At 46.3% G+C, this 7,311-nt stretch overlaps 1 long non-coding RNA gene across 1 annotated transcript; it reads right to left on the minus strand.

Annotated features, from left to right (window-relative positions):
* Positions 1-827: 827 nt before the first annotated feature.
* On the minus strand, positions 828-6,366 carry Gm32079. Its single transcript, XR_390846.3, has 3 exons — positions 6,068-6,366; positions 1,921-2,064; positions 828-1,294 (listed from the first exon to the last, which is right to left on the minus strand). It is a non-coding gene; the product is annotated as a predicted gene, 32079 (long non-coding RNA).
* Positions 6,367-7,311: the final 945 nt, after the last annotated feature.

Here is a 7,311-nt window from a genome sequence, read left to right on the forward strand (position 1 = left end):
CCCTGCAAAGTTCCTATGTTTGGATGCTTGATCACCAGTTAGTAGAACTGTTTGGGAAGGATTAGGAGGCGTGGCCTTGTTAGAGCAGGTGTGTCACTTGGGGTAGCTTTGAGGTTTCAAAGGACCTCACCAGGCCCAGTGTCTCTCTCTGCCTGCTGCCTCAGACCAGGATGTGGAGCTCCAGCTTCACGGCTGCCCGCTTCCCGCCATGATGAGAGTGGACTAACCCTCTGAAACTGTCAAAGCTTTCTTTTGCCAGGCAGCGGTGGCGCACGCCTTTCATCCCAGCACTTGAGAGGCAGAGGCAGGTGGATCACTGAGTTTGTGGCCAGCCTGGTCTACAGAGTGAGTTCCAGGTCAGAGCTACATAGAGAAATGCAGTATGCGCTTATAATCCGCACCAGCCTGTATGAATGATACACAATCCAGGTGCTTCATTTACAAACCATCAGCCTAGACTGGGCAGATCTAACTTATTCTCCAGCTGTAGGTCCCTTGTTACTTGGTGTTTCTCCTGACCACTCTGTTCTGGTCCATGGTAGCTTCTTCTCTGCCTTCCTCTCCTCTGTCTCACTACCCACAAACCTCTCACTCAAACTTCCAGTCCTACCTTTCTCCCTCCACTGCCCAATCACAGACTCTAGCCTTTTCTTGACCAGTGAACTTGGGGAGGAAGTTCACACGGCATCACTTGAGTCCCTGAGGATCTGTGACTACGTCTTGAGGAATCAGTATTTAGCATTAGACTACAGGCAGCATCAGACCAACTCAGTACAGAGAAACCCTGTCTTGAAAAACAACACAAAACAAACAAAGAAAGAAAAAAACAAACCAACCAAACAAAAAGCTTTCCTTTTTAAAAGTTGCCTTGCCTTGGTCAGGGTGTCTCTTCACAGCAATACCACAGTAACTAAAACAGGCTGGCAGGTGGAGTGCTCCCTTCCCTTAGCGTGCACAAGGTCCTGGATAAGCTCTACCATTGCATAAACTGAGCTTGGCAGCGCATGCCTGAAAACTCTGAACTCAGGAAGTTGAGGCAGGAGGATCAGGATTTCAAGGTCTTCCTTTGCTATGGAGCTTAAGTCTGACCTAAGATACACGAAGCACTGTTTATAAATAAACAAACAAACAAACAAACAGCCCCCCCTTATCCAAGTAATGCTACCGAGTGACCCTGAACTTTGATGATCATGAAGTGTGAAAGCTCAAGCACTCAACTGCCATTCTTCCCGCTGCCATTCTTCCAGCTGCCATTCTTCCAGCTGCCATTCTTCCAGCTGGTCCAGGGTCCTTTCTGAATAGAAGAGAAAGGGACATGACTGCTCCTAAGTATGGTGGAGAAGGTTTATTATAAACATGTAAGAGAGCATAGCCAGAGACAGGGGACATCTGGGGGAGTCCAGAGTGGACACGACCCTGAGCCATGTAGAGAGAGGGGGAGGGGAGGCAAGGGAGAGGGGAGAGAAGGGAATCGGGTGCAGTAGCCCAGAGGCCCAAAGACAAGGAGCAAACAAAATGGTTGGATTATATAGGGAAGGACAGCCCAGCCCGGCCCCCTGGGCTGGAGAGTTCAGGGTAGGAGTCGGGTAAGGTACCAGTATGCAGAACTCTCTCCTCATCTCTAGGAAATGGGAGTACTCGGAGAAGACTGGGTAGGGAAATTCTGTGTCTCCTCCCTTGTCCCTCTAATCTCAGCTGGTTTGGAGTGAGCCGGGATGTGTGAAGACCCTGAGCATCTAGCGTCCCCAGAGACAGACCACAGGTCACATCTGAAGAAGGACCACGTGGATTCAAAGGTGACACCACTAGCTGTACAATTTTGAGCCAGTGGGTCGCTCTGTGCCTCTGAATCCCTTGGAAGCATACAGGGCATAGGCTAAGCCTTGGGTTTAGCAGCTGGCCCTCCTGGTGTTTTATTACCTGCCAACAGTAATGAGGGTTTGGTGAGAGGCAATTGAAAAGCTCTCCTGGTGGTTTGCACATGACATCCAGAGCCCCACTCCTTCCGACCAGCTTCCTCCTCTCTGGCTCTGCGGCTTGACAAGGGCTTCCCCGAGATTCTCCCTGTGACAAATCAAGGCATCACAACGCTTGAGCCCAGGAGACAGGACTGGATTGACCCAATTGGGTCACATCCCACTCCTGGTGCAGCCAACCATGGATTTGGATGGGGCTGTGCAATGCCAACCTGGCAGCAACCAGGGATGAAGCAGGGGCCCATGACCGGAATGCAATGCCCCAGACTAGACTCAATCTTCCACATTCTTGAGGTCACAAATGACGCTTCCTCTTTTGTTCGCCAATGGAGATGTGCACTGTGGCTTTGCCACCACACAACCAGCAAGTCCAGCCACATCCTGGACTTGTCCCCAGACACAAAGAATGGTACTGGGGTTGGAGAGATGGCTCAGCGGTTAAGAGCACTGACTGCTCTTCCAGAGGTCTTGAGTTCAATCCCCAGCAACCACATGGTGGCTCACAACCATCTGTAATGGGCATCTAGTGCCCTCTTCTGGTGTGTCTGAAGACAGCTACAGTGTACTCATATACATACATACATACATACATACATACATACATGTATACATACATCTTTTTAAAAAGCAACTATTAAATAAATAAATAAATACATCTTTAAAAAAAAAAAAGAAAAATGGAGAGTGGTACCAATCAAGTTTACAATCAGAGCCTGAACTAAGAAGCTGTCCAAAAAGATTGACAGATCAGGGTCTCCTGGGTGCTGGAGCCAAGCTGAACAAGAGAGCCTGAGGAGGCAGAGCACACTGTTGGGACTGGGGAAACGGGAGCACAGGGAGAAACTGAGGCAAGAGCAGCTGACGCTCCACTGTGCTTCCTTCCCCTTTCCAGTTTCCACCTCTAGGACCTGAGAAGGCCGGCCGGGTTTAACTTCTTAGCGTTTTCGTCACATCTTCAAATTCCTCCACCCCGATGTTTCATGTGACCAAAAAAGGTCCTGTCCAGAAGAGACTCAATCTTCCTAAGAGTTACGAAAATTCAACATCAGGAAAAGCAGGAGGTTTTAAAAAAAAGTTGGCAACATCTTTAGCAGGAAATGCACATTAAACCTGATTTCAGAATCCATCTCTCCAGACAGATTAGCTGTCATCAGAAAGATAAATGATAAGTGTTGGCAGGGACATAGGGACACATAAATCTTTGTTCCCTGCTCACGAAGGTGTGGACACTACAGAGACCAGAGTGGAACTTACTTTCCTTTAGTTTTTTGGTTTTTGGTTTTTGGTTTTTTGAGGTAGGGTTTTTCTGTATAATCCTGGCTGTCCTGAAACTCGCTTTGCAGACAAGGTTGGATTCAAATTCACAAAGATCCTCCTACCTCTGCCCCCTGAGTGCTTGGATTAAAGGAGTGTATAGCCACGTCCAGCTTAAAGTGGAGATTCCTTTAAAAAACAAACAAAAAAATACATATGTGTGTATGTGTACTATTTATAGTTATAGGTGTAAATAACTGATATGTATGATATATGATATAGTATATGTGTTATGGTATAATGGTATATATGATATGATATATATGATGTGATATAATAGTATATATGATATGATTCGATATGATATGTATATAATATATAATATGATATGCTATATGATGCATATGATATGGTATATGTGCTATTATATAGTAGTATATATGATATAATTTGTTGTGTATGATATATATAATATGATGTACAATATTATATATGCTATGATATATGTGATATGATAAAGTGACATATATGATATATCATATGTGATGTGATATATGATACATATGATATGATATATGATATGACATATGATACATATATATCATATCCTATGACCAAGCTGTTACAATCCTGAGAATATGCTTGATGACTATACTATATCCTGCCACAGAGACACTTGGACATCCATGTTCATTGCTGCTCTATTTACAGTAACCAGGAAGTGGAATCAGCCTGGCTGCCCATCAGTAGAAGAACAGATAAAGGGAGTGTGGTACGTATGCACAGTGGGATCTTGCTCAGATGTACAGGAAAGTGAAGTTATGGCATTTTCAGGAGCCTGGATGGGACTTGACAGTGAGCTGACTTGGGGTCAGAAAGACAAATGCTGCATGTTCTTATGGGTGACCTTAGCTGCCAATTTAGTTGGTGGTGGTAGTTTTCTTGGTGTTTGTTTTGTTTGTTTGAGACAAGGGCTCCCTAGATAGCCCTGGCTGTCCTGGAACTCACTGTATAAACCAGGCTGCTCTCAGACTAACAGAGAGCCTCCTGCCTTTGCCACCTGACTGCTGAGATTAAAGGCGTGGCCATCATACCTGGCTGCTGAGAATGCTAATTGTTTTTTTTATATGTGCATTTACTTGCGAGTGAGTGTGTATAGTTAGAAAGGAGTCCATAAGAGGGAAAATAGGCTTTTAGAGAGAGGGGTGAGCAGGGTAATAAAAGATCAGTGATAACGTAAGGGAGCCAACGTGCAGTGACAGGTACAGGGAGAGATGGGAGGAGTTGGGAGAGAAGCCACATCCTACTTGCCCCCATGCTTCTCCTGAGGGAGACCCTGTGGACACGGACATAAGAGCTGGTACCTGGGCCTGGAGCATGCTCAGAGCCATTTAAGGACACTCTGGTTATTGGTCCACACCATAATATTATCCTTGTCCCAGCATTGCCTGACCTCTGCCAGGAGAGTGCAGGCAGATGGTAACCTGCCCTAAAAGGTCAGTAGAGATGATGGTGTGACTGCCAACTTCAGAGCGTGGGCACTGTATCCTAAGGGCAGGAGCCAGAGAGGATTGTCTGGGCCTCAGAGCCAGGCTGGTCAAAACATGCCAAAGTACAGCATGAGCGGGACTTTTTGGAAAACACTACCTCCAAACACCAATGTTGGTGCATCTACATTTGATTGGATACAGAAAGCTGCTTGCAAACCAGGCGCCCATTCCTTCACAGAGACAGAACCATCAGCCTCAGCTAAAATGACACCTGCCCAGTTCTTCTGCCTCCCCAAGTCGCTGACACCAGACTAGAACTTGTCTACGTGACTACTGTAAAAACAGAGTCCAAATCAGATGGTGCATGCCTGCAACCTCAGCTTTCGGGAGAAGGAGGCAGTAATGTCAGGAGTTCAAGGCCAGCCATTCTCAGCTATGTAGTAAGTTCCCAGTCCATCTTGGGTTACATAGCAACCTGAGTCAATGGAGTAGGAGAGGAGGAGGAAGAGGAAGAAGAGAAAGAAGAAGAGGAGGATGAGGAGAAAGAAGAAGACAATGAAGAGGAGGAGGAGAAGAAAGAAGAAGGAGGAGGAGGAGAAGAAGAAGGGGAAGGGAAAATAAAAAAGGAGAAGGAGAAGAAGAGCTGAGGTTTTTTTTTGTTTTTTGTTTTTTAATTTATTTAATGTATGTGAGTACACTGTAGCTGTCTTCAGACACACCAGAAGAGAGCATCAGATTTCATTACAGGTGGTTGTGAACCACCATGTGGTTGCTGGGAATTGAACTCAGGACCTCTGGAAGAACAGGTAGTGCTCTTAACCACTGAGCCATCTCTCCAGTCCCCGAGGTTTTTTTTTTTTTTTTAATCTGGAAAGAAAATGGCGACCACATGGATGGGAGATGCAAGCTGCCGTGGACAGGAAGGCTTTCAGGCATTTGATGCTATTCTTGGGGAAGTCTGGGGCTTTTTAACCAGTAGGATAATATTGTTGTTGTTGTTGTTTAGAATTTTTGTTCTTGCTGTTTGAGAAGATTTCCCATATAAGATACAGGTGGGTGGCCAGTTTGTCCCTGGAGTCAGACGAGCATTTTCCTATACCTGGTGGCTCTTTCCTTGTGACAAGGGGAGGGGAAGAGAGACAGGCTCAGTCCATTCAGGAGAGGAACTGGGTGGATGACAGCCCTTAATGATTAAGCACCTGAAAATCCAAGTCTCTTTTCTCTGTTACGATTTTGCTCCATGGCTGCTGTGCCCAAGCAGGTCTCCTAAGACATAGCTCCAACCCTGCCTCTCCTCTTACAATCAACAAAGATTCCTTCCGAATCAATAACGATTTCCTTGCTTACCTGCTGTGTACTACAGGTCCAGTTCATAATTCAGTCACACACTCAGTCTTTTACCGGAGCCACAGGTAACAGTGAACTTGTATTTCCTGGTTTCTCAAAGGACAAGGTTGAACAGGTATGGGGCCCTGCCCTGCCTGCTGCTGGTCTAGAATGTCTCCCACTGCCACATCTGCGTGCTAATGGTAGACCATCCTGGTCCCCCAACCCTTTTTAATAGGGTCTCAGGTGTCCCAGTCTGGCCTTAGACTCACTATGTAGCCAAGGATGGCCTTGAACTTCTGCTCCTCCTGCTTCTGCCTCTTGAGTGCCACCACATCTGTTCTTATGCAGGGCTTAGATGGACCTCCAGGCTTCCTACAAGATAGCTAACCACTCTACCACTGAGCTACATCCCTTCGCCCTCATTACTCATTTTTATCTATATGAATGTTTTGCCTACACGTATGTAAGTGTAACCTGTGCCTGAGTGCCTGCTGACCAGAAGGGGACATCCAATCCCCTAAAACTGCCATTACAGACAGTTGTGAGCTGCCATGTGGGGTCTGGGGATGAGATGCAGGTCCTCTGCAAGAGCAGCAAGTTTTCTTCACTGCCCAGCCATCTCTCCAGCCCCCCTCCCTGTATTCTTTATTCTTTAGCCATCCTCTCTATCTGCGAAGGAACGCACTCTGTCTCCAGATCTCCCCATACCTCCATGCACGACTGCAGGGGCTTGTGTGGAATAAACTCTAATTACTAGTCTGACAGTCAGCTGGAGGCGGGGAGCAGAAGAGGTTCCTGACTTACTGGCCAGAAGTCTGACAGCGCAACACCCTGACAGGTGACAGACATTTCCGCATTCTAATCCTGAGGAGGCACAACAGCAGCCCTTAGACTGGGCCAGTCCCTCTCCTCCTCCTGCCCTCAGCCTACCCTCCCTCAGCTGTTAGAGATTACTCTGAAAATGTGCATCCCAGGCAAGCAAGATTGCTCACCTGGCATTTTCTGCCAAACTTGATCTGTATTCAGTCCCAAGGACCCACCTGATGGAAGGACAAAACAGACTCCTGCAAGTTGTCCTCTGACCTCCACACCACATTGAGGCATACATATACAATGCACATATATGCATGCATACATACATATACACATACATAGCACACACAGATACACATACATACATACATACATACATAATATACATAGATACATACATACATATGCATGCATGCATACATACAAATACATACGTACATACATACATA

This window comes from Mus musculus, chromosome 4, assembly GCF_000001635.26.
Source record: "Mus musculus strain C57BL/6J chromosome 4, GRCm38.p6 C57BL/6J".
Taxonomy (NCBI): domain Eukaryota; kingdom Metazoa; phylum Chordata; class Mammalia; order Rodentia; family Muridae; genus Mus; species Mus musculus.